The sequence below is a fragment of the Anomaloglossus baeobatrachus genome, chromosome 4 (assembly GCF_048569485.1).
Source record: "Anomaloglossus baeobatrachus isolate aAnoBae1 chromosome 4, aAnoBae1.hap1, whole genome shotgun sequence".
NCBI classification, from domain to species: Eukaryota; Metazoa; Chordata; class Amphibia; order Anura; family Aromobatidae; genus Anomaloglossus; species Anomaloglossus baeobatrachus.
In genome coordinates, this window is record NC_134356.1 from 12,531,872 (window position 1) to 12,544,307 (window position 12,436).

Consider the following 12,436-nt stretch of genomic DNA (forward strand, 5'->3'; position numbering starts at 1 on the left):
GGCACAGAATTCATCTCACGTACCTGACCGCACCACCAGGCACAGGAGTCATCTATGTACCTGACCGCACCACCAGGCACAGGAGTCATCTACATACCTAACTACACCACCAGGCACAGCAGTCATCTACGCTGGATAAGCGATCAGTGGGCCTTCGTGCTGATCGCTGATGAAAGTGTATTCACGTTGAGCAGAAATTATGGCCACCACTGCTGTCACCAAACGAGCCTTTGGGGTGCTGGTGTTACAGTGTGGGCGATCACTACAGAATGGCCCTACACTGTGTGTGTGAATAGTGCAGTGACCGACTACTGGGATATCATCATTAATCCAGTCATTGCACCTCTGGAGGAACAATACAGGGCTAATGTCATCTTCATGGAGGACTATGCTCCAGCTCATCGAGGTCGCATCATTAGGAAATGGCTGCTGGAGACTGGAGAACCTCAAATAGAGCTGCCACATTTTCTCCAGACCTGAACCCCATAGAAAACCTTTGGGATCAGCAGAGCTGCCGTGCAGAGGTCGTAACTCTGTACCGCAGATGTCTACCCTTCAAGAAGAGTGGGACGCCGACCTACACAGACAATAACGCCACTTGTGACCAGCAGGAAGTGTCTTTGTCAGCTGGAATTGATGCTCAAGGTCACGACTTGTTATGTATTCTTGTACATAGGGGGCAGTATTATAGTAGTTATATTCTTGTACATAGGGGGCAGTATTATAGTAGTAATATTCTTGTATATAGGGGGCAGTATTATAGTAGTTATATTCTTGTATATAGGAGCAGTATTATAATAGTTATATTCTTGTAGATAGGGAGCAGTATTATAGTAGTTATATTCTTGTACATAGGAGCAGTATTATAGTAGTTATATTCTTGTACATAGGGGCAGAATTATAGTAGTGATATTCCTGTACATAGGAGCAGTATTATAGTAGTTATATTCTTGTTCATAGGGGCAGTATTATAGTAGTTATATTCTTGTACATAGGGGGCAGTATTATAGTAGCTATATTCTTGTACATAAGGGCAGTATTATAGTAGTGATATTCCTGTACATAGGGGCAGTATTATAGTAGTTATATTCTTGTACATAGGGGCAGTATTATAGCAGTTATATTCTTGTATATAGGGAGCAGTATTATAGTAGTTATATTCTTGTATATAGGGGCAGTATTATAGCAGTTATATTCTTGTACATAGGGGCAGTATTATAGTAGTTATATTCTTGTACATAGGGGCAGTATTATAGTAGTTATATTCCTGTACATAGGAGCAGTATTATAGTAGTTATATTCTTGTACATAGGGGCAGTATTATAGCAGTTATATTCTTGTATATAGGGAGCAGTATTATAGTAGTTATATTCTTGTATATAGGGGCAGTATTATAGTAGTTATATTCCTGTACATAGGGGGCAGTATTATAGTAGTTATATTCCTGTACATAGGGACAGTATTATAGTAGTTATATTCCTGTACATAGGGGCAGTATTATAGTAGTTATATTCTTGTACATAGGGGCAGTATTATAGTAGTTATATTCTTGTACATAGGGGCAGTATTATAGCAGTTATATTCCTGTACATAGGGGCAGTATTATAGTAGTTATATTCTTGTACATAGGGGGCAGTATTATAGCAGTTATATTCCTGTACATAGGGGCAGTATTATAGCAGTTATATTCTTGTATATAGGGGGCAGTATTATAGTAGTTATATTCTTGTATATAGGGGGCAGTATTATAGTACCGTAGTTATATTCTTGTACATAGGGGGCAGTATTATAGTAGTTATATTCTTGTATATAGGGGCAGTATTATAGTAGTTATATTCTTGTACATAGGGGCAGTATTATAGTAGTTATATTCTTGTATATAGGGGCAGTATTATAGTAGTTATATTCTTGTACATAGGGGCAGTATTATAGTAGTTATATTCTTGTACATAGGGGCAGTATTATAGTAGTTATATTCTTGTACATAGGGGCAGTATTATAGTAGTTATATTCTTGTACATAGGGGGCAATTTTTATTATAAAACAAACAAATACAATTATAAAAACACAAAATTGCCCGAAGAAAACACAAATCACTGCATTCTGCAGTCACATATACAAAAGCACTACATAATCACATTACATACATAAATAAATGATGAAGTCCACCGTTAGCAGAGAGAGAGGGAGAGAAAATAAAAAAAAAAAACAAAAACACCATATCTCCTAACTGAACCTCACATTCCTCCATAATGTTGCGTTCCTCTGACTCCTTCCAATTTCTATGGTTTTGATCCACCGGAGCTCCGACATAACCTGATCGGCTGCAGCGGTGTGATCAAATGGCTCATTGTGCAGTGATACCCGGGTCCTCATGTGCCAGTGGTAGTACTTGATGACACTAAGTATAATATACATGGTCTCTCTGTCGATATTACTGACATTAGAGGGGACACCGTACACTATGTCAGGATACTTTAGGGTCCGCAGTCTGGGGATTTGGAGACGATCGGACACTTCCTCCCGGATCTTCCTTCCTCCCCAGCAATCACATATAAAGTGATCCATAGTCTCCTCCTGCCGACAACCAAGGGGACAGGTCCGATCAGAGACGCTCAGAAACTTCAGATTCCCCGGACAAAGAGCCGACTATGGAGCGAAAGCCAAGTGATATCAAACAGTTTGGAAGGAAGTCGTCTCCCGTTCAGGAACCTGAGACTGTCCTGAAGGGTGGTCGTGACACAGTCCCTCAGGGCCAGTGGAGAATGGGAGAAAGTCCCACATATCCGAGCATACAGGTCTCTTCTCGTGTTGCTCTCAATGTAAGACCTCTCCAGTCCCCACTTCCTGACACACTTCAGACCATAGTCCAGATACTGGGGGAGGTGGTCACCCGTCCATCTCCTCCTCTTGAGACTGCCGCCTCGCACCCAAGACTCTGCAAAAGGCAATATCCAGTACCGGATACTATTCACCCACAGGGAGCTACTGTTTGAGTCCATGTTCCCAAAATTCACCTTCAGAAACAATGAGTCAAAGAAAACCCTTGGATTCAACATATCCAACCCCCCCTCTCTCCGCTGTAAGTACGTTACTCCCCTCTTTACTAGGTTCAGCCTATTCCCCCACAAGAGCTGGAAGAACAGGCTGAAGAGCCTCGCTGAGAAAGGCTCTGGCAAAGGGAAAATGACAGAGACATACAAAAACACGGGGACCAGGTAAGTCTTCAACATAGTGACCCTTTCTCTGTAGGTCAGCCTCCAGTTCTTCCATCGCTGAACCTTCACATTTCCGTTTCCAATTTCTCCTCCCAATTTAGCCTGGCATTATCATCCCTCCCGAATTTAACCCCTAGGATCTTAATATGGGTGGAGGCATTGGCAAACTGCGGCAGATCAAAGCCGGGATCAGTGTCTAATGTCCACAGAGCTTGACTCTTCTCAAGGTTGACCAGAGACCCGGAGGCCTCTGAGTAGCTTCTGATGGACGCAGATAACATCTGCACCTCATGAGGATTGGAGATCACCAACGTCACATCATCCGCATAGGCAACAACATTCAGAGGCAAGCAGTGGGGGACCGACACCCCCTGAAAATCGCACTCCTGCAGTGACCTCAGAAACGGGTCCAGGGCAAAAACATACAGGAGTGGACTCAATGGGCAGCCCTGTCTCACCCCTGCCTCAACTCCAAAAGTGTCACCCTGCCAACCATTAATCAGAGGAAAGCTCACCGCCTCTCTGTACAGTGTCTTCAGCCAATCCACAAATTTTCCCGGAATACCGTACTTTGACAAAGTCGCCCACAGATAGTCATGATCAACCCTGTCAAAGGCTTTAGCCTGGTCCAGACTCACAACATATCTCCCACACCGCTGAGCTTTACATCTCTCGAACATCTCCCGTATCGAGATGACTGCTCCAGAGATGTTCCGCCCTTTTACTGTGCCAAACTGAGAGCCTGCCAACAGTGCCGGAGACAAACAGACTAATCTAGAAAAGAGGATCTTTGCCAGAATCTTCCTGTCCACATTCAGGAGGGCAATCGGCCTCCAGTTCCTGATGTCGCTCGGCTCTTTACCCTTAGACAGCAGAACCAACGAGGAGACTCTCATGGATGGAGGCATCAGGTGAGTTTCTAGGCAATTGCTATACACATCCACAAGGATTGGAGCCAGGAGGTTTCTAAATTTCTTATAAAACTCTGCTGTAATACCATCTGGACCTGGTGCCTTCTTCAGACATAATTTATTAATAGCCTCCTTAACTTCCTCCACCGTTAATTTTGCTGTCAAAGGAGAAAAGTCCAGATCATAAGTATCAGGCACTGGAGTTGCCTCCAAGAATTGAGCCATCTTATCTCTATCCAAAACCTTCCTCTGAAACAAGTCAGCATAGTAAGATCTCACCACCCCCAGGATACCCTCCCGTGAATCCTGCAATACACCCTGGGAATCAGTGAGACCTGTGACCATTTTCTTGGCCACCCTCTCCCTGCAATTCTCAAACGGATCAGGGGCCCCTAAGGACCCATAATCTCGCTCAAGAACCAGGGAGGTGTACCTACTGTACTGATACTGCCTTATCTCAGATTTCAGCCGGTTAATCCTTACTCTGTCATCCCCACCCGCCGAATACAATGACTCCAATTCTTTACGCAGTCTTAGGTACTGGCTGTACTTATTCCTCCCTTTATTAACTGACAGTCTCTGTAAGAGGGATCTGATATCCTCCTTGACGTCCTCCCACCAGTCGGTCACGTTGTCATAGAAGTCAGCCCTGTCTAGATGAAGCTCCATAAGAGAGTGGATACGATTCTGGACATAAACATCATCCAGGAGACTGGAATTAAGCCTCCACAACCCTCTACCAACGTCCGGACGGGTAGAGACCCCTAGGCACAAGCACAAAGCGAGGTGATCAGAGTAAGGGACGACCTTCTCACTCAGGGCGCCGACAGCCTCAGTAGGACTCACAAACACAAAATCTATCCTACTGCTTCTGTTGGAACAAGAATATGTGAACTTAGGCTGCCGACCTCCCTGTGTGAAAGCGTCAGTCAGCCCTGCCTGTGTTATGATGTTCTGTAGGACCTTACCATCCCTGGTCACTGTCCTGCCTGAGGAACTGTCACCTGATGACAGTATCGCATTAAAGTCCCCTGCCATCACCACTGGAAGAGAAGTGAAGAGGTAAGGCTTGACGTCATTATAAAGCTGGATCCTGTCAGTCACCGTCTGTGGCCCATAGATGTTAATAAGCCGGAGTCGCCTACCATGGATAGTGACTTCCAGAACCAGACACCTCCCCATGACCACCTCCGTCATCCTATGTACAGTCACGTCATTGGTGCTAAACAGGACAGCGACCCCGGCGTAAGGCTCCACAGCCAATGACCAGAATGATGGACCGGACCGCCATTCCCTCTCAGCCTCCCTCATAAGCCCCAGAGATGTCAGTCGCGTCTCCTGCAGGAAGATGACATCAGTGCCCAGGTATCGGAGATGTTCATATACCGTATGTCTCGTCCTCCTCACCTTAATACTATTCACATTACTCGAGGTTATTGTTAATGAGAACCCGGCCATCACAACACAGTATAAAAGGAGCAGAGTAACAGCCATCATCATGAGTCAAAGATGTTCTGTCCACCACTGGTGTCCATGTCAGTCTCTACCTGAGGGTCTACAGAAATGGGCTTCCTTTTCGGCGGGGGATGGTCCTCGACGTCCCTGTCACATTCAGCATCAATTTTCCTCAACTCGTTCTCATAGTCCTCATCATTAGACTCTGATAACACCCCATACCTGCCGGACACGACCATCACTTCAGCAGAACCCTGGACCTTCTTGCTAGCACTCTGACCAGAGTCATATTCTGCCTCAGGTTTACGAGAGGACGCATTTTTTTTCTTCCTCTTATTGTGCTTAACACTCCAGTCCTCAGATACAAAGAGTGATGCAGAAGAGGGGCCTACCTGAGGCTGCTGGACCTGAGGGACAACCTCCATGTTCCTCTTTGTACCCTGCTGCTCTGGTGTCACATAGGCGGACTCCTGGTGGGCATCTGAGTTGGTCGGTATCTCTCCTGACATTACATCCTCCTCCTGAGCCTCTGCCACCAGCTCAACTACCTCCTGAGCCTCAGCCCCTGCCATCACATCCTCATCCGGTAACTCTCTGCAGATGTTGTGCCAGGCGTCTGGACAGTCCCTGTGAGGATGGCCCATCCTACCACAGAGGTTGCACCGGACGTCCCGACAATCTGCAGCGACATGGCCAATTTCCCCACACAGGCTGCACTTCACCACAGTACAGGCATTAGCCAGATGACCCTTTCCACCACATTTGAAGCATTTTCTGGGCTGCCCGGGGTAGTAACATCTCCCCTTCTCCCTCCCAATGAAGAAGGAGTTGGGTAGGTGGGCAGTGATATTATTATATTGCCTCAGCTTCACCTGTACCTTCCACCCCATTGTCCAGATACCATCCTCATCCCTGACTTTGGTGAGATCAGAGACGAGGTCACAATGCCTCCGGAGCCACACCTCGATGTCCTGTGGGGGAACGGCCTCATTCCAGAAGGTGACATTTACTGTAACAGTATCTGGCCTGGAAATGGGAACCAACAAAAACTTATTCCAGCCCTCAGTGTCCCTGAACTTGGGATAATGGGCCCAGAATCTGTCCAGATCACCAACGAGCTTGAAACTGACCTCATAGCCCTGCCTGTCCTGCAGATTAGAGACCGCCAGGATCTCATGTACCACAAACCCCATCTGGCGGCACAGCAGCTCCCTCACCACATATCTGCGCTGCGGCAGATCCTCCTTGGGACCTATGTACTTAAAACGCACAACATTGATACGTTTAAACGTCTGGCCGGTATATCTGGCACTAGAGGTGAAGGATGGGGCGCCGCGGCTCCAGGCGTTCCTGGGGGGCACCCGCTGGGTCACACTGGGCTGACTGACAGGGAGAGGATCTGCAGCAGGGGGGGCTGTCACACCTTGTGGACTAGATGGTAAAGGGGGATAGTCACATATGTCATGTACATTAACATGAGCAGCATCATTGTCAGACAGTACAACGTCCATCACAGATTGTGAATCCCCTCCAGCCCCCGACCCCACAGGCACAGCGTAACTATCCCCAGGCTGTGCACCGGCCTCATCAGCACAATCAGTCTCAGACATACTGTCCTGCTCCTGTGAGGAGCATGCTGAGACTTGTGGTGCCTCTGCTGGAGTCTGAGGCGTATGCTCCTGTTCAGACTCTACAGGCTGTCCCTGCTGCTGCAGTGGTGCTCCCTCCTGGAAGCAGAAGCGTGCCGCCTGTACCACCGGCCGTGCCTGCTGCTGGGGGGTCTCGTCCTGAACAGTCTCTGACTTTATGTGGGGGGTCCTGGTCTCCACAGCACAGTCTTGTGTATAGGAGGCAAACCGCTCCCGATTCACGTAGGTCTCCTTCAGGGGCCCCATCGCCTCCAGACAACAGTCCATGTCTTGTACCACCCCGGCCAAGTCCACACCCAGCGCATTCAGCCTCATGTCATACGCGGCATTGTTATCAGGGTCACCTCTCTTCAGGTGGTAAATAAAGTCTATTTCACTTTGCAGCATTTGTTTGTGTGTCTGCAACTCACCCATCTTCCTTACCAGTCCAGGTATCTCCTCTGCCAGCTGCAGCTCGGGCGCACGCCCCGTCTCCACAGCTTCAGGCTTGGCCACAGGTGCAGGGACCTTGAATACAGGCTTGTCAGAGGCCTCCACCACAGATGTCTGCATGGTGGCCTTGCTGGACCCAGGCACTGGGACTTGCTTACCGCTGGCACTGGACTGCGACCTGGTGCGGCCTGAGCTCGCCATGCCGGACACCACATGCTGCTGCTGGAGATTCTCCTGCAGGGTCTGCTTCTCCAAAGATGTCCTCTGTCTGCGGGCCGGAGAGCTGAGCTGCACAGCTGACGGTGATGGAAGCTGAGCTCCTGGCTGGAGCTGTGCACTGACCGGGGGATCTCTGGAGGAATCATAAGACTTCACACTTTGTTTCTTTCCTTCACTCACTTCTGGCTTCATTACTGCACTTGGAGTTTGTTTTCCTCCCAAAACATGACACATGGATTCCTTACTTTCTCCTTTCTTGCTGGAGCTTTGTGCAACACTCACAGGTCTCACAACAACTCTGGGGGTGGTATTCCCAATAGAAGAGGCCTGGGAGCCGTGTCCCAGTGTAGGCCGGGAAGCCTGGGCCTTGCCTGGGGAGCTTCCCCGCCCAGGGGGGCCCCGCCCTGGGCTTGCTCCAGACATCAGGAGAACTGCTCACACACAACCTCACAGCTTGGGGGCAGTATTATAGTAGTTATATTCTTGTATATAGGGGCAGTATTATAGTAGTTATATTCTTGTACATAGGGGCAGTATTATAGTAGTTATATTCTTGTATATAGGGGCAGTATTATAGTAGTTATATTCTTGTATATAGGGGCAGTATTATAGTAGTTATATTCTTGTACATAGGGGGCAGTATTATAGTAGTTATATTCTTGTACATCGGGGCAGTATTATAGTAGCTATATTCTTGTATATAGGGGCAGTATTATAGTAGTTATATTCTTGTATATAGAGGCAGTATTATAGTAGTTATATTCTTGTACATAGGGGCAGTATTATAGTAGTTATATTCTTGTACATAGGGGCAGTATTATAGTAGTTATATTCTTGTACATAGGGGCAGTATTATAGTAGTTATATTCTTATATATAGGGGCAGTATTATAGTAGTTATATTCTTGTACATAGGGGGCAGTATTATAGTAGTTATATTCTTGTACATAGGGGGCAGTATTATAGTAGGTATATTCTTGTACATAGGAGGCAGTATTATAGTAGTTATATTCTTGTACATAGGGGCAGTATTATAGTAGGTATATTCTTGTATATAGGGGGCAGTATTATAGTAGTTATATTCTTGTACATAGGGAGCAGTATTATAGTAGTTATATTCTTGTACATAGGGGGCAGTATTATAGTAGGTATATTCTTGTATATAGGGGGCAGTATTATAGTAGTTATATACTTGTACATAGGGGGCAGTATTATAGTAGGTATATTCTTGTATATAGGGGGCAGTATTATAGTAGTTATATTCTTCTACATAGGGAGCAGTATTATAGTAGTTATATTCTTGTACATAGGGGGCAGTATTATAGTAGTTATATTCTTGTACATAGGAGCAGTATTATAGTAGTTATATTCTTGTACATAGGGGCAGTATTATAGTAGTTATATTCTTGTACATAGGGGCAGTATTATAGTAGTTATATTCTTGTACATAGGGGCAGTATTATAGTAGTTATATTCTTGTACATAGGGGGCAGTATTATAGCAGTTATATTCTTGTTTATAGGGGGCAGTATTATAGTAGTTATATTCTTGTATATAGAGGGCAGTATTATAGTAGTTATATTCTTGTATATAGGGGCAGTATTATAGTAGTTATATTCCTGTACATAGGGGGCAGTATTATAGTAGTTATATTCCTGTACATAGGGGCAGTATTATAGTAGTTATATTCCTGTACATAGGGGCAGTATTATAGTAGTTATATTCTTGTACATAGGGGCAGTATTATAGCAGTTATATTCTTGTATATAGGGGGCAGTATTATAGCAGTTATATTCTTGTATATAGGGGCAGTATTATAGTAGTTATATTCTTGTATATAGGGGCAGTATTATAGTAGTTATATTCCTGTACATAGGGGGCAGTATTATAGTACCGTAGTAATATTCTTGTAAATAGGGGGCAGTATTATAGTAGTTATATTCTTGTATATAGGGGCAGTATTATAGTAGTTATATTCTTGTACATAGGAGCAGTATTATAGTAGTTATATTCTTGTACATCGGGGCAGTATTATAGTAGTTATATTCTTGTACATAGGGGCAGTATTATAGTAGTTATATTCTTGTACATAGGGGGCAGTATTATAGTAGTTATATTCTTGTACATAGGGGCAGTATTATAGTAGTTATATTCCTGTACATAGGGGCAGGATTATAGTAGATATATTCTTGTACATAGGGGGCAGTATTATAGTAGTTATATTCTTGTATATAGGGGGCAGTATTATAGTAGTTATATTCTTGTATATAGGGGCAGTATTATAGTCGTTATATTCTTGTATATAGGGGCAGTATTATAGTAGTTATATTCTTGTACATAGGGGGCAGTATTATAGTAGTTATATTCCTGTACATAGGGGGCAGTATTATAGTAGTTATATTCCTGTACATAGGGGCAGTATTATAGTAGTTATATTCTTGTACATAGGGGCAGTATTATAGTAGTTATATTCTTGTACATAGGGGCAGTATTATAGTAGTTATATTCCTGTACATAGGAGCAGTATTATAGTAGTTATATTCTTGTACATAGGGGCAGTATTATAGCAGTTATATTCTTGTATATAGGGAGCAGTATTATAGTAGTTATATTCTTGTATATAGGGGCAGTATTATAGTAGTTATATTCCTGTACATAGGGGGCAGTATTATAGTAGTTATATTCCTGTACATAGGGACAGTATTATAGTAGTTATATTCCTGTACATAGGGGCAGTATTATAGTAGTTATATTCTTGTACATAGGGGCAGTATTATAGTAGTTATATTCTTGTACATAGGGGCAGTATTATAGTAGTTATATTCCTGTACATAGGGGCAGTATTATAGCAGTTATATTCTTGTACATAGGGGCAGTATTATAGTAGTTATATTCCTGTACATAGGAGCAGTATTATAGTAGTTATATTCTTGTATATAGGGGCAGTATTATAGTACCGTAGTTATATTCTTGTACATAGGGGGCAGTATTATAGTAGTTATATTCTTGTATATAGGGGCAGTATTATAGTAGTTATATTCTTGTATATAGGGGCAGTATTATAGTAGTTATATTCCTGTACATAGGGGGCAGTATTATAGTAGTTATATTCCTGTACATAGGGACAGTATTATAGTAGTTATATTCCTGTACATAGGGGCAGTATTATAGTAGTTATATTCTTGTACATAGGGGCAGTATTATAGTAGTTATATTCTTGTACATAGGGGCAGTATTATAGTAGTTATATTCTTGTACATAGGGGCAGTATTATAGTAGTTATATTCCTGTACATAGGGGCAGTATTATAGCAGTTATATTCTTGTACATAGGGGGCAGTATTATAGTAGTTATATTCTTGTACATAGGGGCAGTATTATAGTAGTTATATTCCTGTACCTAGGGGCAGTATTATAGCAGTTATATTCTTGTATATAGGGGGCAGTATTATAGTAGTTATATTCTTGTATATAGGGGCAGTATTATAGTACCGTAGTTATATTCTTGTACATAGGGGGCAGTATTATAGTAGTTATATTCTTGTATATAGGGGCAGTATTATAGTAGTTATATTCTTGTACATAGGGGCAGTATTATAGTAGTTATATTCTTGTATATAGGGGCAGTATTATAGTAGTTATATTCTTGTACATAGGGGCAGTATTATAGTAGTTATATTCTTGTACATAGGGGGCAGTATTATAGTAGTTATATTCTTGTACATAGGGGCAGTATTATAGTAGTTATATTCCTGTACATAGGGGCAGGATTATAGTAGTTATATTCTTGTATATAGGGGGCAGTATTATAGTAGTTATATTCTTGTATATAGGGGGCAGTATTATAGTAGTTCTATTCTTGTACATCGGGGCAGTATTATAGTAGCTATATTCTTGTATATAGGGGCAGTATTATAGTAGTTCTATTCTTGTACATCGGGGCAGTATTATAGTAGCTATATTCTTGTATATAGGGGGCAGTATTATAGTAGTTATATTCTTGTATATAGAGGCAGTATTATAGTAGTTATATTCTTGTACATAGGGGGCAGTATTATAGTAGTTATATTCTTGTACATAGGGGGCAGTATTATAGTAGTTATATTCTTGTATATAGGGGCAGTATTATAGTAGATATATTCTTGTACATAGGGGGCAGTATTATAGTAGTTATATTCTTGTATATAGGGGCAGTATTACAGTAGTTATATTCTTGTATATAGGGGCAGTATTATAGTAGTTATATTCTTGTACATAGGGGCAGTATTATAGTAGTTATATTCTTGTACATAGGGGCAGTATTATAGTAGTTATATTCTTGTATATAGGGGGCAGTATTATAGTAGTTATATTCTTGTATATAGGGGCAGTATTATAGTAGTTATATTCTTGTACATAGGGGCAGTATTATAGTAGTTATATTCTTGTATATAGGGGGCAGTATTATAGTAGTTATATTCTTGTATATAGGGGCAGTATTATAGTAGTTATATTCTTGTACATAGGGGCAGTATTATAGTAGTTATATTCTTGTATATAGAAGGCAGTATTATA

At 42.8% G+C, this 12,436-nt stretch overlaps 1 protein-coding gene across 1 annotated transcript in view; it reads left to right on the forward strand.

Annotated features, from left to right (window-relative positions):
- LOC142302566 (caprin-2-like) overlaps positions 1 to 12,436 on the forward strand; it is a 46,359-nt gene that overhangs the window by 4,429 nt on the left and 29,494 nt on the right. The gene's annotated exons all lie outside the window — the stretch shown is intronic.